This window comes from Schistocerca serialis, chromosome 11 (assembly GCF_023864345.2).
Source record: "Schistocerca serialis cubense isolate TAMUIC-IGC-003099 chromosome 11, iqSchSeri2.2, whole genome shotgun sequence".
NCBI lineage: Eukaryota > Metazoa > Arthropoda > Insecta > Orthoptera > Acrididae > Schistocerca > Schistocerca serialis.
Window position 1 is genome coordinate 39,858,620 of NC_064648.1, and position 23,567 is coordinate 39,882,186.

Consider the following 23,567-nt stretch of genomic DNA (forward strand, 5'->3'; position numbering starts at 1 on the left):
CACGCAGAGGAGATATGCTGCGTGGAAAAAAATCAAGGAAAAAGAACTGAACACATGACAAATAAGAAGCGGTGTATCATTGCTCAAATGTGTTACATTTGGCTCACACTTTATTCTAAACATTGAACGTGTCTATGACATGTCTATATTAAGTATTTCTTTGTCCAATTCATGTTCGGTATTGCATCAAATTATGCAGTCAAAAGACTGGTTCAGTAATACCTGACTGCAAATCCAATACTTCATAGAATATTTCCTTGCAATAATCAAGGTACAAGCGGCAGTATGGCAGAAATTTTCATATGTTGCAAACAGTTGTTACATCTACACCTAATACAACAGATTTTTAAGAATTCACAGTAAGGGAGTGAATTTTGAACAACTGTATGTGACCAAATGTTCAACATTCCATGAGGAGTCAGTCATAAAATACTTTAATTTCATGCTTTTCACAGTTTTACCTTTGAAGAAATGTAAGCACCTTGGTCAAAAAGTATTATCCTTGGATTTATAACCATTAGTGGATGGGCCGTTAAACTCTTTCCCCTCCACCCCCCTCCCCCATGTGTAATGTTATGTACTGAGTCTGTAATTACTTTCTTTGGGTTAGGGCAGGGAACAGCAATTGTGAACAACAGAGTTATATTGCCCCATTTGTAAGACACAACTCCTTTTGCAATAAACAAATTTATTTTACTGCAGGTCTTTTGACATGTCATACTGAAAAATCACGTCCATTGCACACAAGATACAAGTGCTATCTACTTTAATAAAAAAATTATGACACTGAATTTTCACAGTGGCATGTAAACTATTTGATTTCGTTGAAGTGTATCTACAATACTATTATTGATAGAGCCTTAACATTAATATGTTACCAGACACATTAATTTGGCACAGATGGTAAAATAACAAACAGTGATCTTGGGTATTGGTCATGGCCTATCCTTAGTGACTGTCCCAGAATATAAAGAACGTTTGGTTGTGGAATCCTGTTGTGGTTCTGAATTTGTGTTGCGGTTCTGAAAATAGACCAAATCTATATTGAATGAATTATTTAACATTTTTTTTATATAACCTGCCAGTAATGTAAAGAACAAAATGATAGAGTAATGTCATTACATGTCAAATTACAAAAGATTTAAATAGGTACTCATTAATAACATGAATTCTGTAAGTAGCATACACCACTATATCTCCAGTAAGGTGTAAATTAATTTCAAATGAAATACCTGTGACTAAAAACTCATGCATTTGAGGAAATATTAAGTTGTCCAATGGTGAAGTATGTAACCAACTAATCTAATGAGGTGTTCCATTCACATAGTAGGTAGGCAGCTCAAGACCGTGATCCTGGTGTTTGCAGGCGCCTCTTCAAGGCAGTAAGCATTCAAACTGCACCTCCACACTGTGTACACGTGTACCAATGAGGCTTGAGGTACACAAACCACCACAATTTCAAAAGAGTGGTGATTTATTCCATTCACTAATCATATTCCGTACATTCCATGAAGTAGGTGAACCTACTGGGCTATGGAACAAATAAAGGTACACATTAACGAAAGACAAGTGTACATAGATTAAGCCATACTCTATATTAGCAATTACAATACTGCTTAATACTAGATGTGTTAATGCCAGGTAAATGTGTTCTAGTGAATTATAAAGAATGTTGCAGATACTTCAGTTGTATCAGGTATCTGTATGTTGTCTTATCAGGAACTTAACATTTACTTGATTGTGCAGGTATTTTTCAAAGATAATCTTAACCTAAATATGTATAGTTTAGAACACAGTTCTTGCCATTCACCTATAGGTGGATTCATATCCTTGTGCTATGATAACTTGCGTAAGGAGTGGCGTTTGAAGTATGTTTAAAATTATTTTTGAATTGGCTGAGATAACCAATCACTTACCGTACATTAGAGAGGAGCTCCTTTAATACCTTCACACCATAGTACATAACAGTGTTGTAAATCCTACATAATGATGTGAAGTTTATACAAAAGAAAGATTTCTGTCTTGTATTTATAGTGCTAACCACAGTTCACCAGTTTCACAGCCACATCACACTTTGAGCAAAGTAACTTTTGTGATCGTGGCAGTGGCTAGAAGCCAGCCAAATGTAGTCCTTCCTCGGCACCTATGTGCTACCTATGAAGACTGATTTTTAGGCACTACATAGCTTTCCCAGGCACAGTAGGATGCACAGGAAGGGGAGAGACAACTGTTGGCTTAAGCACCACCCCCACTGACATACTTGCCACTGCCACTGACTATGACAACAATAAGAATAATCTGTATGTTTTGAACGATTTGCATTGCACATCCAACTGTTGCCCGCTCTAAGTACATGGAATGTTGTGACCAACCAACAACCTTGTTTCACCATAGTTGGTCAGCCACAAAGTTATTTTAATCGAAATGTAGAAACAAACATAATGACCATATATCGCTAAATCTCCCAACGGCTCAAGAATGCATTCAACAGTAGCCACAAAAGATTTCCATTATTTGCCTACTAACATAATCTGACAGCTACCAACACAATTTTAAAACTTTTAAGGTCTGTCCCTTATAGATGTGGAAGACTGACTGTGATTAATAAAGGTTTCCAGAAATTACTGCAGTCAGTCGCCTTTTGCTTTATTTTTCAAATTTTATCTACAGCGAACGGTTTCAAATTGCTGTCATCAGATGGTACATATTTATCGCATGTTTGCAGCACTGTTGACGTTATGCATCTCTGGCCAGATGTCAACTGAACATACTTTTCACCAGATTCACCGTGTATGTGTTTAGTTTTTACAACTTGCCATACCCATTTGACCTTCACAATGCTGCAAATATGTAATAAATATGTACCATCTGATGATCAATCGCTTGTCAATTCAAAACCAGTCATGTTGAATAAAAATTTAAGAATAAAACAACAGGTGAGTGGTTGCACTAATTTCTGGACACATTTACACAATTCCAAATCTGAACTGAAATTATTAGGCGTGTTCAAAAACATAGGAGGAGCCAGAGATGTAATGACAGAAACCAGCACCTGTATGTTAGAAGTATTGACCCTGGCTGTTGAGACAGTTTTCCCACTATGTGACAAGGCGGTGAATGGCTGTCTCATAAAATTTCTAGGGCTGTGATGTTAACCAGTTCCACACATCCAGCTGGGCATAGTCATCCGAGGTAAATCGTTTGCCCCTCAGAGCCTCATTAAGGGTCCAAAAATGGCGTAATCACAGGAAGAGAGGTTCGGACTGTATGGAGAAGTGGCCAAGAACTTCCCATTTGCATTTCTGCGGGAGTACCGTTACTGTGTTGGCCATTTGAGGCTTTGCATTGTCTTGGGGCAGAATGACCCCACGGGTGAGATTGCCTTGTTGTTTTTATTTGATCACTTGAAGGGTGGTTACGGTTTGTGAGTAACGCTGGCGATTCACTGCTGTCCCACATCGCAAGAACTGAATCAGAAGGGCGGCCATCTTGGTCAAAGAAGAACGTCAGAATAACCTTTCCTGCACTCATGTGGACGGCGAAACCCTGTGGAACTGGTTAACATCGCAGCCCTGGGAATGTTATGAGACAGCCATTCACTGCCTTGTGTCACAGTGGGACAAGTGTCTCAACAGCCAGGGCCAATACTTCTAACGTACAGGTACTGGTTTCTGTAATTATGCCTCCAGCTCGTTTTAACTACAACCTTGTTGCATAAAAGACATGTAACCTACGCCATTTCGATAGGAATAACTCCATGATTCTTGGAACATGGCATTATTTTAATCTAATCAAGTGCCACAGACTATAATAGAAGAACAAAATCGGTCTATATAAAGGAATCTACAGCTCAAACTGTTATATAGGTAGATTAGCACAACCAAAAGTTGTGATTCCATCCACATGCTTTGACCAGTTATGTCATCAAGGTGGTGTACACAACTGCTTCAAGAACACACAATATGGTACCCATGGCATCCCTCATTACACCTCTGAAAAAACATTAAAAACATGTAAAGTATTTAACTCCAGCGACAGAATGAAACTAACAGGACCACCACATGAAGAAGGTAGTTTCAGGCAGTAAGAATAATGACATCATTACAAAACAAATATTCATCCAAAAATCAAGCACTCAAAATTTAACATAATACCAAAAAATTGCAAAGACGAAAACTATTGGTATTGTATTATTTCACATGTCCTATATATCACAAATGAAGACACAATATCAGTAACCCATTATCCCATTCTAATCTACCCTCCTTCCTTGTTGTTGCTACTGTCCACTATAGTAAAGCCTTTTCTGAAGATTCAAGAGGAGTAAGATCACTATAAACTTTTTACTTATTTTTTTCTTGCATAGTTGGCTCCAGTTCTTCATGTCTATGTGTGATTCTTGTAACTGAAATTCTCGCATTTTAGGTTCTCATGGTTCAATTGATTTACATAATTTTGAAGAATGTCGTTGCAGAATTTTTGTTTTTATGTTAATTTATTGTCGCATTTTACTATATCACACTGTCCTTTGAATTTTCACAGTAACAAAGCCAAAATTACATTTTTCTCCCAAAATGCAAAAATCGTCTGATCACATCAGAGGCATGCTTACAACTCCCTCACTCTGCAGTAAAAACAATATTACAAACGGTTTAAAATTTTTCTTGACAAATGAATTTCTATTAGGTTCAATTATTATTTCATAAATGAATCCAGTAACAAACAGTGCTAGATTACATAATTAATAATAGAAATTTTAAGTGTGCCAAATAATTCGTAATTTCAAATGTTTCTAAAAAAAGAAGAAAAGAAAAAACATTTTACCTGTACACTCAGAGTTAGTTGATATCGATTGTAACAATGAAAATAAAGTAATTTCTTTTCATAAATTTTAGCTTGAAATATAGCATTGTGTATAAAATTATATGAAATTTTTCAGAAAACAGATGACATAATATCGACCTGTCCAAAATTCGAAAAATGTTACTGGTACCAACTACTACCGTTGAGGAAAAGTAATGCTAGAGGAGGATGTCCCCTTACACCATACACGACTGAAAAACACAATACTGCAATTTTCACTTGAGCTACATCGCTTCAACAGAGCATTCGGTACCAGGAACCAACATACAACTCTAAAACCCAGTGTTCCCAAATTCCACTTCACCCACATAGCTCAAACAAAGACATAAATATCACGAACTTGCACACAGCTCCAAAACCTGATACCAGAAATTTTACTTGACCTATACGGAAGTCCTGCAGTACCAAAAACCAACACTCAAATCCATTATCCACACCTTCACTTAATCTGGCTAAGGCGAAGTCAACAGTACAACAAACCAAATCATGCTCACATCACTAATATCACAAACTTATTCTAACCAACAATGGTAAATCATTACCCATAATTCCTACCAATCACAATCCAAAACAGTTACCAAACACTAACAAGGAAAACCCAAAAATTCATGAAAACTTTTATCACCATCAATTTCAGTACTTCAGTACACACACACACACACACACACACACACACAAAAAACTGTTTCCCATAACAATGTGAAACATTCAACACTCGTCAAATTACTCACTATCAAATATCCAGCACAACAGGAATACTACAATGCACCTTCTGCAAACATGGACTGACTCAAAAACACCAAGCCCCATCATGACCTCACACACCACATCACAGTGAAAATGGATGGACGTATTTGCAACTTTCACTTGACCCCGTACAGTCTCCTCCTACTTATCCATTACTAGCGTAACAATTCTAAAGAAAATGTTTGCAGTGGATAGAGGCTGTTCCACACATAACAGAACCTCAATGAGCCACATCATCTGGAACTGAACCTATAGGCGCAAAGTTAAGCAATAGTCTGGAGCCAGTAATTAGTTGTAAGCCAAACACTATTTTCGAGGTTATTACGGCAGGACACAGTAGTAACATTCTTGAACTGTAGCCTTGCTTCAAGAGAGACTACTTACATGTGTATCAGATGAGATAGAAGCACTGCCTAAAGTGTGACCCAAAATGGAAACACTGCACCTGATGCCGCGAGACTAACCTTATTAGCCTCAGATAGTAAATGGTGCTTAGACAATGGTTGCCAAATGGCAGGAAAACAGGACTCAGTTATCTAGAATGAAGCTTATTTATGTTGGAACATATAACATTTGTTTAATGTGTGTGTGTGACCCACAAACAAGACTCATAGCATACTTTTATTCAATATATCCTACAGTATAATCTTTTTAAGCACTGAGGCCAAGATCTAATTATTGTCCAATTTAAAAAGTTAAAAAGGGTTATTTAAATTCTTATACTTACACCCCAATGCTTTTGCCCCATAATGGTATTTACAGTTAATAATAAAGAGTGAATTTAGTAGACACTGATTTAATTTCAAAATTGTATTAATTTCAGGAGAGACATTCGTATACAATCTTCCCTTCTATTTAAGCATCTTGTTTTTCAGAGGCAAATTTGTAATAGTATATCCAGTTTTGCTGCGTCTCTACTTTTGCATGTAGCAAGTTTCGGGTCGACAGAAGCGTCCGATCCCACGCGTCGGCTTTGACCCGTGACGTAAGGGTGTTGTCGTGTGTGACGTCATGACGACGCGGAGTTTGGGTTGTGAGTGTGGCGTGTTTGTAGATGTCATCGTGTTGTGGTTTGTTGTGCTCTCTGGTGGTATGTTCAGGGTTTTCGTTTCTGTGGTGTAAAGGGCTGTTTGCTTTTGCTCATTATCCAGAATTGTTCGAGTGTCGGCTGTGTTTGTAGTTGAATTCGTTTCAGTGAGTTAACGATTTTGTGAGAAGGTTAATTTAGTGTTGTTCGCTGTACATCGTGTGGTAATTTTAGTAAAATTAATTGGTTGTTGTTTTTGTTCAGGAATGGATATGACGGATAAAATTAACAGTGCGCAAGTCAAGGGAAGTGTTCGTTCCCAATGTGTGGCTGTGTATGTTGATATTGGTATCAGGAGATGTTTTTGAGCTCTATAGGCCAAGGGAAATGTTTGATCCTAATTTATGGGATTGGGAGCTGCTGTTGAGCTATATAGGTCAAGGGAAGTGTCAGATTCCAGATGATATTGTGTTTAATGGTATTTGGGGAGTTTTGTGATGTCGGTTTTTTTCGTGTCGTTTTGTGTGGTTTTGTATGGGGGTGGGTGTCTAAATTTGATTATATTTAGTTTGCCCCCACCCAAAAACATCCCATTTCCCGCGCTTGTCCCGTTAGTGTCATTAGGCTTTTTGTGGAAAGTGTGTGTGTTTGTTTTTCGATGTATTTTCGTCCTCATAATGTGTACGTATCGACTTTATATGCGCCATATTGGAATCGTGGTTTATGGTCGTTTCCACCATATTTGTGACGTCATGGGTCAAAGCAGACGGGCGGGATCGGACGTTTCCGTATTTCCCAAGTTTCATTGTTAAATAATTCAGTAGTTGAAAATACAGTTCATTACAGTAGCGTACAGCACAGCTGTGAAATTAAATCTGCAGTTTATATAACTCATCACAACAACACTGCACTTCCAGCTTTAATACATCTGACACAGTATTAAATAACTCATTTATATTTTATAGGAAAATACGATATTTCAGCTGCAATAATTTTAACCGATCAACCTAATTGCCTCTCAGAATGTGAATGTATAGTACGTTCCTTATTCTCTCTCTCCAACAATTTTGCCTCCATTCTGTTTCCGTTTTTCGTGTCTTAGAAATCAGAATTGTCAGAAACCTATTCCTGAGTTACTACTACATTTCAGTGGAGCACCTAGTATCTTGACGAAAAAAAAACAGTTCTTTTTACCCGCCAAAAATTCCGTCTGCAGAGCTATTACTGACAACGCCTTCAAGTAGATGGCTAAATACTGTGAACTACTTAACTTCTCGTGTTTCGCTGTCAAAGTGTCAATTAAGTTTTGTCAAGCCTTGGGTCTCGAGCTGATATCTGTCGGCCACAAGATGCAACAGTGCACCACACAAAATCCATTTATTTTACTTCGCTTTAAGCAGTTTAGCAAGAAAATTTTGGAAGTTAGAACCATCTCCTTAATTTTAACAATTATTTATTCCTAGCTTGTTAATAAAATCGCTATAAGCATTCATCTCTCGCTATTATTTGTGAAGACAATACTTCATACCCTACAACTTTCTTAGTAACGTGTTCCTTATTTAATGCAACATTGCATTTATTATTAGATGCGCGGCGGACTTCAAGAACACTCAATTTTTGGAGGGTGTGGATCAATTGATCTGAGCCCGAAATGAGTGAGTTATGAAGAGAATTGGATGTGCAGGGACAATGCGGCGCTGTGCTCCATACGCGAAGCAGACTTATCAATTTTAATTTTGGAGGGTGTGGATCGATTGATCTGTCCCTGAAAACAGAGTTATGAAGCTAAATTGATGTATACGAATTCGGCGGCTGTGTTCGATATGGTATCGAGCTCGTTAGATAATCACCTGATGCTGGACTCGCTTGGCGCAATTGCAGAGATTACGCAAGAAACTAAGAACTAACCACAACAATGAACCAAATTTCTGCTTAAAATTTGGCAATGTCGTGAAAAATTGGAAAAAAATAGCATTAATTCCTTTCACTGTACATGCTCACATTGTTTTTGAACAAATAAGCAGTATCAGTCGTCATACAGTATTGGATGGCAACAAAGACCAAAATGTTGTCCTCCAAAAGTGTTGCTTGACTTAACCTAGTATAATTTTTATTTGATTATGAGAGGCCGTAATGCTTTAGAAAGTTGGTCGCAAATGAGCAATTCAGTCTCTACACACAGTAGAATAAGAGATGTTTTCATATTTTAATCAGCTTGAAAACAAGACGGCAAAACTTACATGAAACAAGCAAGACATTTAATCACGAATTAAATATCGAACTAACGAAATATATATATAATTATAGTATTACTAATTTTTATTGCGTGAATGAACTACAGCAAGATCCATCTTGTAGATAGTACCACAGTGTAACACAGCAGCCACGACACACACCGCTGTAACAGTTGTTACCATTTGACAGCTGGGGCGACACAAGCGCTCCAAGCGGCGAGGAAGAACTTCAGAAGTATCGTAAGCACAATGTTTGTTTTCATCCCTCCCATACGTGGTTTACGAAATATTTGAATTATTTTTTTTGCTTCGAAGAGGTTGTGTAATATCAGAAGACATAGATGTTCCTAAAAATGATTCTAAAATAAGCACAACTAGGGATAAAACTCATAAATCCAAGTGCAAGTTACAATACGTTCGTGAAGAAACACTTGTGACGTTGGATAGAACTGCAGCTTACCACGTTGATATCAACGGAATATAAACACACAGATTCACACATAAGCAGCACAGACATGAACATCTACAGGCAAAAGGGGTCGACGTCCCATAGGCCAACTGTATTTTAGTCATTCTCGCCTGTTGCCACAAGTACGACCTTCATCTCTATATTACTGTAAGTGGGACAAGTAACTGCCATATAAAGGGAGAAATGTACTGTGCGTGTACACCCGAAGTTTTCTACGCCAGTAACACTGACAGAAGTGCTGTCATATGTTAAATTTTCCATTAGAGATTTTTCATCCAATGACATATGCACTAGTTTAACAGTATCGGAGAAATGCTGTACCTTCTGCTTTAAAAGGTGGAACATATTGTCACTTATCCCACATTTTATTTGTATGCCTTCCACATACCTCTGTAATGTACACCGATGGAAACATAAAACATTCTGACAAAACCTGTGCTTCCATCTTGTAGATGGCATGATAATCTGGTTTAACAACAAGCCAAGGGCATATTTTTTTAAATATTGGGATCCTATAGTCTTCAAAATTTGTTCGTCCTTCAGTTGATCCTTCTGATACAGTTTCTGTTGCTGTCTGTTCTTAAAATGATCGGCACTTTCCTTGTCCCATAACAGTTTTGCATGAAGTGTAGCTATCTGCACATTCTGATACTCCACACGCTTTCTCTAAACACTAGTAAGTGCGCTTAATTTTACCTGTTCATCGTCAAAGCAGGTCTGTGTTGAGGATTCCGGTGAATCTGGCACTGATATATGGTGAGTCAAACTGACTGCTTTTGTGCTGTTAGTGTGTTTTACAGCTTTAGGCGGATTTTGACAATCCGTCTAAACCTGTGAAGCACGCCTACAGCACAAAAGCAGTCAGTTCGACTCAGCCTTTGTGGCAGTTTCATCGTCGTCAGTTGCGGTGGTGTATTTAGGATGTAAAACACTGTGGTTAACTGTATTCCACACAAGTTTATTATTGTCTGCATTCATGAACTAGTTTTGTTCGATGTATAATGGACAAAATATTATTATAAAGGTAAACAGGGTGTTTTTTCATAAGATATTCTCATCTGCTATCCATTAGCCATTTCCTACTCCTAAAAGAAAACATTTATCAATATAAATGTAATTTACAAGCGAATCCTGATGACGCAGATTAGTAACAAAATAGTAAATACCTCTCAGGGTCCTTAGGAAACCTAAAAAAAAGACAAGTGGTATCTTCTTGTTGCTGCAATTTGTTTCACTGTGCCACGCTATGCTCCCATTTGTAAAAACCATTGTTACTTTACTTTACATGTGACAAGGGTCTTATCGACCATACGCCTGCTTGTATGAGCCTCTTCCACTTCTGTCTGTCCAATGCACTGTTTGTCCAGTTGCTTTTGCTGCTGTTCATCCCAGTTGTGTCCTCCCGAATGTTATCCCGCCATCTGATTCTGCGTCTTCCCCTACCTCTCACTCCATCTATTGTTCTGCTGAAAGCCATTTTCTACGTGTCTGTTCTGTCATTCTTGCTATATGGCCTTCCCAATTCACCCTTCTCCTCTTGAGCATTTAGACGACCTTATGGTGTTTGTACCGCACTATTGATTCTTCATTTCTTCTTATTCTACATTCCATGTTATTTTCGTCATATACAGGTCCAAACATTTTCCTTAGTACTTTTCTTTCGAATATTAAGTTTTTCTTTGTAAATATTAGTGTTTCGCATCCATATAACATCACAGGTATAATGGTCAATTGGTATAAGCGGATTTTGAAGTTACTGCTAAGTGATCTTCTTAGAATGTTGTTGAAACTAAAAAGTGTCTTGTTTTGCTGTTGCTAAACAGGCATCTATTTCTATATCTGTTATGTTGTTATTACTAAAAAGACTTCCTAAGTACTTGAAGTTGTCAATAGTCTTGAAATTGAATCCATCTAAGTCAAAGTTGCATCTTTTCTGGTTTTCTTACTTATGGGCAGGTAATCTGTCTTTTCTTCATTAACATGTAATCCTGTTTTCGCAGGAATTTTGTAATAGTTTTGCATCATTCTGGTTAATTCTGTTTCGGAAATACTTATTACTGCTACATCATCTCCATAGGCAAGCCTTGTAATGTTCACATCCTTGTATCCCTTGTGGACTGGTTTTAGAAAATTCTCTATCGATCTTTTGTAGGACATGATTAAATAAAATAGTTGAAATGGCATCCCCTTGTCTCAGTCCAGTGTACACCTTAAAAATCTTCAGTTTCTCCTACCAGTGTCTTTATACGACAAAGTTTCGTCTGCACTCATTTTAACTAACCTGATTAATTTGATGGTATTTTAAATTCCTTAATTATATTTAGGAGTGTCTGTTGGTGTATGCTATCATAGGCCTTTGTAAAATCTAAGAATAATATGTGGACATCTACATTGAATTCCCACTCCTTCTCAGTTACTTGTCTTAGGGTGAATAAGTGATCCAATGTGGATTTGTTTCTGCGGAAACCTCATTGGTAGTCTCCAATCAGTTCTGCCTGTTTAATAGGCAGCTCGATAAGATTTTGTAGGTGACATCCAGTAAGGCAATTCCTCTGTAGTTATTACAAACAAGTGGATCATTCTTCTTAAATATGGGGCACACAATTGCAGTTTTCCAATCTGCAGGAATGGTTTCTGTCTTCCAAATTCTTTCTATAAACGCCTGTATTTCTAATTCCAGTTATGGTCCTCCATTCTTAAATAAGTCAGCGAATATCTGGTCTTTGCCACAAGCCTTTTTATTCTTTATTTCTTGCTCTATTGTACATACCAAAATAAACAACTACTATTCGTTTTCACTTTCGCGAGTGCATCAAACCAAGACCACCTACAATACATCAGACCACAACACAGAAACCAAGATGGTGCAGTCTTAGGCCAAGTATTTCAGCGGTACCTTAAATACGAATTATTTATAAACTTCATAAATGGAAAGTAGATTCTAAATTGCGTAAGAAATGTATTGTTATGCGTTTTTCTGTATTCAAACCTGAATAAAAAGTTGTTACTAAAGTCACAAATTATGTAATAAGTACTATGACGAAGCAAAATTTGGAGATGTAGCTCCAAATCAAATCCAAACAACTACTACACAAAACATGTAAATGGCATATTTGGACACTAATACTAATTTGCAAAATAGAAGCTACATAGCAATAATAAGTGAAGTATGTAACTAAAGCTCAAAATTGTATTAAACAATATGCAGTTAATTCTAGTCACTGTCATATGTAATATGCTAGAAATGGTTTGATTATGAGTATCTGTTGGATATATTTGCTGCTCAGCTTGACCACTTTGTGTGTTGTTATTTTTGCTGCAATGTCTTCATGAGTTAGTCTTTTTTGTTTTACTAGTGTTCGAGCAATTTCTTTGGAAACACTCTTTTCATTCAAGAGTTTTGTGTAGTTACCAATAAAAATATTTGAAATCACTTTAATAATTTTCTTGATTATTGTCTTTAAAGGAATGCCACATTTGCACACATCACTGTGGTTACTAATGGCATTTTCACACAATTCAGTTCCTAAGACAAGTACTGCATCTCTTTGATTTTCAAGTTTGAGAAATTCTGATTCATATGTACTGCTAATCAGAACTTGGAAAAAGTTTATATATATTACAACACAAGGAAATCATTATAGATGAAGGACACTTCAATCCCCCACGATTCAGTTGGTTGAAATAGGAAAGGAGTTCTTTGGTTTCACACTGCAACAAAATTACATCCTCTGTCTGTAACATTTCTTCACAACCTGAACATTTTCCACCTTTTCAAGCACTGTTTTGCTGGTGTAGCTAGCAATACAAGCCAAGACTTTCAAATCTTCATCCATCATGGGAATGTTTGCTAGTTCCTCTAGAGCAGGTTCTAATTTATCTAAATTTTCATACATTTGGTGTTTTATGGTGTAATTTACTTTCGCTGCAAAATCATTTAATGTAAATTCACCATATTTAGTAGATATGAACTTTAGCAGACTTATTACTTTGAGTTTCCTCTCAGATTCCAACATTTGCTCGACTGAAACATTATATGTGCAGCCACTTAGCCTTCTCTAAGCTCCAAATCTTGCTTCTAAAGCATCAGTGTGTAATTTTGCTGTAAGAATGTAGGACCAGTTGTAAGTATTAAAAATATATCTGCATACTGTTGTTGCAAGTATGTGAGAGAAAGCAGTATATTTTCCATTGGTTAGTTTTCCATGAGTAGGCAATGCATGCCAGATGTCAAGATATGTTTTCAAATTTTCAAGAAACAGAAGTTTGGAATCAGTGGGTCCAGTGATTGGGCTAGAATTATCATCTGATGTGTATTTGCCTTTTATGGGATGCTGTACATTAGAAACTGTCCACCATTTAATGATTAATTTTAATAGTGCGATCAGAAATCTCAATCCCCTGACTTTTCAAAATTTCTAATGCTGCCACATTTTTAGAATAAAAAACACTGAGAGTAAGGGTAACATTCTGTCTCTCAATAGAACATGGATATACTGCCTTTCTCACTATCTTTGGGGCAAGTTTCAAGAGTTTATTCCATTGGCTTTACCTTTGTATTAAAGGCACAATTATGAAAATATTAATAGTGTAATTAATGCTATGTTTCAGTCACTCAGTACAGCACTATCAAAATACTGTTGCAGAAAAAGCTGAGTAGCACAGTCACCGTGGTGTAGTGGTTATGAAACTAGACTGTTGCATCGTGGGTAATGAGTTCAAAACTCACCTGAACTGTAAAATTTTAATTTTTATATGAGGTTTGAGTACATTCTAGAAGTATCCACAAATGTCAAGAATCATTGTACAGGAATGTTATGATGACAGCAACTGTGTGCCACAACTTGAGACATCCTCCCAGCTGCACTGGTGATGTTGGTCAAAATCCAAACAAGTAGCTGAAGGTATATGAACGTATAGCCAAATTTAACAAATGGGATGACACTGTGTGTTTAGTTGACGTACTTTTCTACTTGGAGGGCACTGCAAAGCAATGTTATGAGAACACCAAGGAGAAGTTCACAAAATGAGTAGTATTCCAGGCATAACTGTGCAAGTATTTTGGCGACACACAATGACAGAAGTGCAAGACTGAAGATAAAGTGCAGGGCACAGCGTCCAGGAGAAACTACAGTATCCTAAATTCAAGACGTCTTGGACCTGTGTTAAATAGTGGAGCCTAGAATGAAGCAGGAAGATAAGGTTGCACATCTCATGAAGGGTGTTGCTGAGGGCATGTTCAAGCCCTACTCCTGAAGGAGGTTTCGACAGCAGACGACTTCATAAAATGGTGCCAGTATATTGAGACAATGTATAAAAAAAGAATTACATGCAAGAAGTTTCAGTGGCTTCCAAACATGGTATCGATGTCTGTGATGCAGGAAGAAACTGATTTCACAAGTGTTATTCGTCAGATAGTGAGAGACAAAGCTCAGGAGGCACTTGGATTGCATGGCAAGCAAAAAACCGAGACGCTTCATGAGGTCATAATAGTGAAAGTGGAACAGACATTGAACTCAATCTCTTGTCCTTCATTTCCCTTTAAAATGATTAAAAAGTTGAGACCAGGAAGAAGTTACATTCCTACATTGCCACATGAGGAACCTGTTTGGGCACCAAGGAGGACCCAGGATAAGCAACCAGTATGTTTCCACTGTGGACGACTGGGACATGTGGTGCGCTATTGTCGAGAAAGGCGGCGGATATTTAATGAGGCCTGCGCCAGAAGACAGCAGACCGATCTTAGCCAACGCCAGCTGCCTGACAAGATGATGAAAGATCTGAGATATGGTCCACGTCCTTCAAATAAAGCCCTATAAGGATCCTGCAACCCAGGATAAATTCGAAGCTCCAGCGACATGAAGATGAACAAGATGTGGGTGCAGGACGACATAGGTCGCCATTGCCACAAGCTAGCTGCTGGACAGGACGCTGCCCAACACGCCGATCAAAGTGTCCACCACTGTTTAGAATCTCCAGCCGATCACCTAGCTGCCGCAACCTGGAAAACTTAAAGGTGCGACCTCCCTTGGAGGTGAGGCAGCCGAAGAGAAAAATCCTCTGCCATTGATCACTACAAAAATGATAGGAAACTACGTTGATATCCTCATGGATCGCCGAACAGCCCAAGATCTTGTGGACGCTAATCATATTCAGTCATTTTGGAGAAGTACCGTCACCAGTTGCGGAAAACAGTATTCGTCAACAACAATACATCTCTGCTGAAGGTGGCTAGTGAGAAATATGTAAAACCTACAGGAAGATGTGTCATTTGTGTGGGTGTAAGTGGCCATATACAGCCCTTAGAATTCATCGTCTTACAAGAGTAGTCATGACGTCATTCTCGGATGGGACTTTTTGAAAGCTTCTCAGGCAATTATAGATTGTTTTTTTTTTTTTTTTTTTTTTGGTTGTGGTTTTAGGGCGCAAAACTTCTATGGTCATTAGCGCCCAGCCCGTGACATAGAAAACAGGAAAAAAACGAAATTTAAAATCAGCAGCAATGGGAACAAAATCATAAAATTTGAGTAACTAAAGGCAGAAGGAATGCTGAAAAATCCACTATAGAAAGGGGTTGGTTGTCCCCCAAAAAAAAGCTTCAAATGACTGACGTCATTTCACTGTCACTAATAAACTGTAGAACGCGGTCAGCTGAGCGCGTGTCATCTGCTAAAATCGACGATAGATCAGGCGATAGCTGTAGACGGGAGCGTAACGGATTAAAATAGGGGCATTCAATTAAAAGGTGTCTGACCGTCCACAGCTGAGAGCAGTGGGGACAGAGTGGGGGAGGATCACCGCTTAAAAGATGTCGATGACTAAAAAGACAGTGCCCTATCCGGAGTCGAGCTAAAATTACCTCCTCCCGACGACGCGTTCGGGAGGAAGAGGTCCAAGCGCAAGGAAGGGCTTTCACTTCCCGCAATTTATTGTGGGGAAGTGTTGACCAATGCGCATGCCATAAATGAGCAGCTTGGCGGCATAAAACGCTCCGTAGATCGGTAAACGGAAGAGACTGAATAGCTGGCCGAGGAAGAGAGACTGCAGCCTTGGCCGCTATATCGGCCGCCTCATTTCCACAGATACCAGCGTGTCCCGGGAGCCAGAGGAACGCCACTGAGACGCCCCCCAGGTGGAGCAAGCGCAGACAGTCCTGAATCCGGTGGACCAGAGGGTGCACAGGGTAAAGAGCTTCGAGACTTAGGAGAGAGCTGAGAGAATCGGAGCAGATTACGTACTGTATCCGCTGATGGCGGCGGATGTAGTGGACAGCCTGGAGAACAGCGTAAAGCTCCGCAGTATAAACCGAACACTGGTCGGGAAGCCGAAAGTGATTTGGGGTGTCGCCAACAATATAGGCACTCCCTACACCTAACGATGTTTTCGAGCCATCGGTGTAAATAAATGTGGCTTCCGTCATTTGTGCACATAGAGCAGCAAATGCCCGACGGTAAACAAGTGTAGGGGTACCATCCTTGGGAAATTGACATAGGACTCTGAGCAAGTCGATCCGGGGACGGTGCCAAGGCGGTGCTGTACCCCAAGTTGTCAAGAAGGTTTTAGGAAAGCGGAAGGAAAGAGAATGGAGCAGTTGACGGAAGCGGACTCCCGGGGGTAGTAGGGAGGAGGAGCGGCCTGCATACCCAACATCAAAGGAGGCGTCGAAAAAAAGGTTATGGGCTGGATTAGCAGGCATGGAAGACAGATGGCTAGCATAACGACTCAGAAGGACTGCCCGCCGATTGGACAGCGGAGGTTCAGCAGTCTCAGCATAAAGGCTTTCCACAGGGCTGGTGTAAAAAGCTCCAGACACTAAACGTAATCCACGGTGGTGGATAGAGTCGAGTAGCCGAAGAATAGACGGCCGAGCAGAGGAGTAGACTATGCTTCCATAATCCAATTTCGAGCGCACTAAGGCGCGATAGAGGCGGAGAAGGACCACTCGGTCCGCTCCCCAAGAGGTACCATTCAGGACACGGAGGGTGTTAAGGGAACGCTGACAGCGAGCCGAAAGATAGGAAACGTGGGAGGACCAGCACAGTTTTCTGTCAAACATAAGACCCAAGAATTTAGCGACGTCGGAAAACGGAAGGTTGACAGGGCCTAGATGTAAGGAGGGCGGAAGAAACTCCTTACGTCGCCAAAAATTAACACAAACGGTCTTACTGGGTGAGAAACGGAAGCCGGTTTCGATGCTCCACGAGTGGAGGCGATCGAGACATCCTTGAAGACGTCTTTCAAGAAGGCTGGTCCGTTGAGAGCTGTAGTAGATCGCAAAATCGTCCACAAAGAGGGAGCCCGAGACATCAGGAAGGAGACAATCCATAATTGGATTAATGGCGATGGCAAACAGTACAACACTCAGCACGGAGCCCTGGGGTACCCCGTTTTCTTGGGAGAAAGTACGGGAGAGAGTAGTGTTCGCCCGCACCCTAAATGTGCGCTCTGCCATAAATTCGCGAAGAAAAAGGGGCAGCCGGCCTCTAAAGCCCCAAGAGAACAGTGTACGGAGGATGCCTGTCCTCCAACAGGTATCGTACGCTCTCTCCAGATCAAAAAATATTGCTACCGTTTGGCGTTTCCGGAGAAAATTGTTCATGATATAAGTGGAGAGAGCAACAAGATGGTCAACAGCAGAACGATGCTTTCGGAATCCGCATTGGGCAGGTGTTAAAAGACTGCGGGACTCCAGCCACCAAGCTAAACGGTAATTCACCATACGCTCCAAAACCTTACAGACACTACTCGTGAGAGAAATGGGGCGATAGCTAGAGGGGAGATGTTTGTCCTTTCCAGGTTTCGGAACGGGAACGACAATAGCTTCCCGCCATCGCCTGGGAAAGGTACTGTCGGTCCAAATTCGATTATAAAGGCGAAGGAGGTAACGCAGGCTATGGGTTGATAAATGCAGCAACATTTGGACATGGATACCATCCGGTCCTGGGGCGGAGGAGCGAGAAGAAGAGAGTGCATGTTGGAGTTCGCGCATGGAGAAAACAGTATTGTAGCTTTCGCGATTTTGAGAGGAGAAAGCAAGATGTCGCACTTCCGCTGCACGTTTCTTCGGGAGAAACGCCGGCGGGTAATTTGAAGAGCTCGAAATCTCAGCAAAGTGCTGACCCAATGAGTTAGAAATTGCGACGGGGTCCACTAAGGTATCATGCGCGACAGTGAGCCCAGAGACCGGGGAGAAACTAGGCGCTCCGGAGAACCGTCGAAGCCGACTCCAAACTTCCGAGGAGGGAGTGAAGTTGTTAAATGAGCTAGTAAAGAATTTCCAGCTTGCCTTCTTGCTATCGCGGATGACGCGACGGCATCGCGCACGGAGCTGCTTATATCGGATACAGTTGGACAAGGTTGGATGGTGACGGAAAATGCGAAGAGCACGTCGCCGCTCACGTATTGCGGCACGGCATGCCTCGTTCCACCAAGGGACTGGAGGGCGCCGGGGCAATTCGGAGGTGCGTGGTATTGAACGTTCCGCAGCTGTGAGAATAACGTCGGTAAAATGTGTGACCTCATCGTCGACGCTGGGAAAGCGACGGTCATCGAATGTCGCTAGAGACGAAAAAAGTGTCCAATCGGCTTGGGCAAACTTCCAGCGTCGCGAGCGCATATATGGCAGTTGAGGCTGCAGTCGAAGAACACATGGAAAGTGGTCACTCGAGTGTGTATCATCAAGGGCGAACCATTCGAAGCGCCGAGCTAGCGGAACAGTACCGACCGCAAGGTCCAAATGGGATAAATTTGCCGTGGAGGCAGACAAAAATGTGGGGACCCCAGTGTTGAGGCAGACTAGATCCGCTTGGTGGAAGACGTCTAGCAATAGTGAGCCACGTGGACAAGGATGTGGAGATCCCCAAAGCGGGTGGTGGGCATTGAAGTCCCCAACCAGCAAATAGGGGGGTGGAAGCTGATCAAGAAGATGAAGGAGATCAGCTCGTGCCATTGGTGTAGACGATGGAATGTATACCGTACAAAGAGAGAACGTGTATCCAGAAAGTGAAAGACGGACGGCGACAGCTTGGAAGGAAGTGTTTAAGGGGATTGGGTGATAATGGAGAGTATCATGGAGCAGAATCATGAGTCCTCCATGGGCTGGAGTGCCTTCAACAGAGGGGAGGTCATATCGGACGGACTGAAAATGAGGGAGAACAAAGCGGTCATGGGGACGCAGCTTTGTTTCCTGAAGACAGAAGATGACCGGCGAGTAGGATCGTAAGAGGATCGACAATTCCTCCCGATTGGCGCGAATGCCGCGGATATTCCAGTGGATAATGGACATAGGGTGAACAGAAATGGAGGAACGTCACCAAGGGTGCTGTCAACTCAACGACTGCTCAGAGCTTGCGACCGACAGGATGGAATGGCATTCAGTCGAAGGCAGAAGATCCTGATCCATAGGTTGGTCAGGAGCAGCTCCTGCCACCAACGATCGGCCAGTTGACCGGCCACCAACAGTGCGCCTCGGCGACACAGAAGATGGCCGAGGGCGATTTCCGCCAGGTGGTGCTGTAGATGGGACACGCCTTGGCGGAGAAGGAGAGGAACTGTGTTTCTTCGTAGCCTTCTTGGAGGTATGTTTAGATGAAGGAGGAACCGATGGTTGTGAAGTTGCAGTACGTAAAAACTCTTCACGAGAATGCTCTTTTTTGGAAGACTTGGCGTCTGACTTTTGGGCTCGAGATTTAGCAGAACCCGACGAAGGGTGAGCCATAGAGTGGGCAGGCGAAAGAGGTGAGGTTGAACGGGCGATCTTTGCGCTGGCCGATCTGACGACCGTGGTACTAAATGTGAGATCGCAAGTCTGCGTGGCCGCCTCCTTTGTTGGCCGAGGAGAAGCAAGGACAGCGCTGTATTTTCCTTTCTGAGGCACGGTGGGCTGTCGACTGGCAAGTAACTTTCGAGCAGCAAAGGTCGACACCTTTTCCTTCACTCTTATTTCCTGGATCAGCTTTTCGTCCTTAAAAACAGGGCAATCTCGAGAGGAAGCAGCGTGGTCACCCATACAGTTGATGCAGCGAGGGGATGGAGGTGGACAAGCACCCTCATGGGCATCCCTGCCACACTTAACACATTTGGCCGGATTGGAACAGGACTGGCTGGTGTGATTGAACCGCTGACATCGATAGCAACGCGTAGGGTTTGGGACATAAGGGCGAACAGAAATTATCTCATAGCCTGCTTTGATTTTTGATGGGAGTTGAACTTTGTCAAATGTCAAGAAGACAGTGCGGGTTGGAATGATGTTCGAGTCAACCCTTTTCATAACCCGATGAACAGCCGTGACGCCTTGGTCAGACAGATAGTGCTGAATTTCTTCGTCAGACAATCCATCGAGGGAGCGCGTATAAACGACTCCACGCGAGGAATTTAAGGTACGGTGCGGTTCCACCCGGACAGGGAAGGTGTGGAGCAGAGAAGTACGCAGCAATTTTTGAGCCTGGAGGGCACTGTGTGTTTCTAACAACAGGGTGCCATTCCGTAATCTGGAACAAGACTTTACAGGACCCGCAATTTCGTCGACACCTTTCTGAATAATGAAAGGGTTGACCGTGGAAAAGTCGTGACCTTCGTCAGACCGAGAAACAACAAGGAACTGTGGCAACGATGGAAGAACCGTCTGTGGCTGAGACTCAGTGAACTTACGTTTGTGAGCAGACATAGTGGAAGGTGAGGAAACCATTGCGGAAGAATCCCCCATGATTACCGGCGTCTCCGATGGCGCGCTCCTCCCTTGTGGGGGCCCTCACCGAGGGCACACCCGCCTTAGGTGATTGTTCACACCTCAGGTCACACCTCCCGACAAACGGACGGAGGGACCAATCGGCACTTTCGGAAGGTATCAGCTCGGGTAATCACCCCTCCCTGGGCCTGGCCTTTACCAGGGGGTACGTACGTGTCCTACCTGTCTACCCGGGGCGGGGAATTACGCGTTACCCCGTCACCGGCTACGCATGGAAGTGCGTGGGTCGGCCTTCAGACACGCACAGGGAGGAAAGAAGAGAAAGGGAAAGGAAAGAAGAGGGGGTCTCAAACGCCGTAGCGGAGAAAAGGGCAAGGAGAAGAGGGAAGGAAAAGAGAAGGACAGAGGAAGGACAGAGGAAGGACGAGGACTGGCAAGTGTAAGAGCAAGGAATTTGGAACACTTTCGAGCGTCCGTCTCCGGACGTAGGCACAAACCATACTCCCAGAGGGGGAGAAAGGAAGGAAAGAGACAGAGGTGAGGGGGGGGGGGGGGGGGGCGAAGATGGGGGACGGGGAGGGATGCGGAAAGGGAAGGGAAGGTATGCAGCCCGGAAAAGGAAGGAGGGCCACATTAGCTCGGGGTCCCGTGCTCGCTACGCACGTGTCCACAAAAGAGTTGTGGACCCCCTGGGGGGAATTATAGATTGTGGTCGCTCGAAGATTTTGCTAGACGAGATGAAATACTGTGGACAGAAATGCATATCTGAGTGTATGGAAGCTATGTGTGCTGGATGAACTGATCATTCCTGCAGTCAGCACTAGAAAGGTAACCGTCATGTGTCATGCTATGCATCGATCCATGGATCTTGTAGCGGAATGTAAGATAAGAATACCACTGAAGAATAACTTGGTCATCCCAGCCTCTGTTGTCTCATTTAAGAATGGATTCGGTGAATTGTGGATAGTTAACTGTCACTGAGAACCACAGATCCTTCCAAGATGCATGTGCATAGAAAATGCTGAGCCATTAATTGCAGAACAGCTGAGCATCATCCCATGCAGAGTCTCTGGGAGAAATTGGCGCTACCACTATGAGACAAGATCTTCTAGCTCGACTATCACAAGATCTCACAAAGGAACAATGGAAGAAGCTACTTGCCATTCTTCAAAAGTTCTCTGAATACTTCAATCCACAAGTGAAGAGCAAATTACACAAATCGACAGTGAGGCACTGGAGACCATCAACCAACAAGCCAGAGAACATACTGTGTGTCAGCAATGGAACTTCAAATAATTCGCGGCGAGGTAGAGAAAATGATGAATGACATCATTCAGCCTTCGCAGAGCCCATGGTCGTCACCAGTGATTCTCGTCACGAAGAAGGATGGCAGTTGGCGCTTTTGTGTTGATTACAGGAAGTTTAATAAGGTAAGTAAAAAGGACGTGTGCCCTCTTCCACGAATTGACGATACACTAGATTGTCTGAGGGGGCTAAGTTTTTGTCAACCATGGACATGTACTCATGATACTGGCAAATCGAAGTAGATGAGGCTGATCATGAAAAAACTGCATTCATCACTCCTGGGGGCCTGTATGAGTTTAAGTTACTGCTGTTTGGTTTGTGTAATGCACCAGCAAGTTTTGAATGCACCTGCAGTGATTATAGTGTTCTCAGATACATTTGATGAACACAAAAAAAGACTGAGGGCTGTTCTTAAGTGTCTCCAACAAGGTTGACAAACTAAATCCAAGAAAATGTCTCTTTGGAGCAAAAGAAATCAAAATACTTTGACACCTTGAGTCAAACGAAGGTGTCTCACCAGACCCAGACAAGGTGTGGTCTATAACGGAATTTCCTATTCCTAAAAATATTTGAGATGCGAGAAGCTTCCTCACAAGGGAACCTCCCCATCGCACCCCCCTCAGATTTAGTTATAACTTGGCACAGGGATAGGCCTTGAAAAACTGAACACAGATCGAGAAAACAGGAAGAAGTTGTGTGGAACTATGAAAAAAAGAAGCAAAATATACAAACTGAGTAGTCCATGCGAAAGGTAGGCAACATCAAGGACGGTGTGAGCTTACAAGCGCCATGGTTAGCGTGAGCAGCTGCGGAACGAGAGGTCGTTGGTTCAAGTCTTCTCTTGAGTGAAAAGTTTAATTTGTTATTTTCAGACAATTATCAAAGTTTAGGCACTCACACACAATCAACTTCGCTCTCCAAAATTCCAGGACATGTTCAGATTTGCTTGGACATATGCAGGATTTTACGGTCTACACACGGAAACATTTGAAAACGTAAAAAACATACGTTTTGACAGAGCACAGGGAAAACTGCGCGACTGTGAAACTGTTGCATTTATTTGTTGCAGTTTATGTGACAAACTCTTATGTTTTCATCACTTTTTTGGGAGTGATTATCACATCCACAAGAAAACCTAAATCGGGCAAGGTAGAAGAATCTTTTTACCCATTCGCCAGGTGTGCAAGTTAGGTGGGTCGACAACATATTCCTGTCATGTGACGCACATGCCATTAC

The 23,567-nt window shown here is 41.8% G+C and overlaps 1 long non-coding RNA gene across 4 annotated transcripts in view; it reads right to left on the reverse strand.

The window, feature by feature from the left end:
- Nucleotides 1-671: 671 nt before the first annotated feature.
- The window catches only part of LOC126426772 (uncharacterized), a 43,438-nt gene continuing 20,542 nt past the window's right edge, over nucleotides 672-23,567 (reverse strand). For all 4 annotated transcript variants that reach the window (XR_007576418.1, XR_007576417.1, XR_007576416.1 and 1 more), the window contains 2 exons: nucleotides 1,233-1,531; nucleotides 672-1,022 (listed from right to left, as the gene is read on the reverse strand). This is a non-coding gene — a long non-coding RNA (uncharacterized LOC126426772). The remainder of the gene's footprint in view (nucleotides 1,023-1,232; nucleotides 1,532-23,567) is intronic.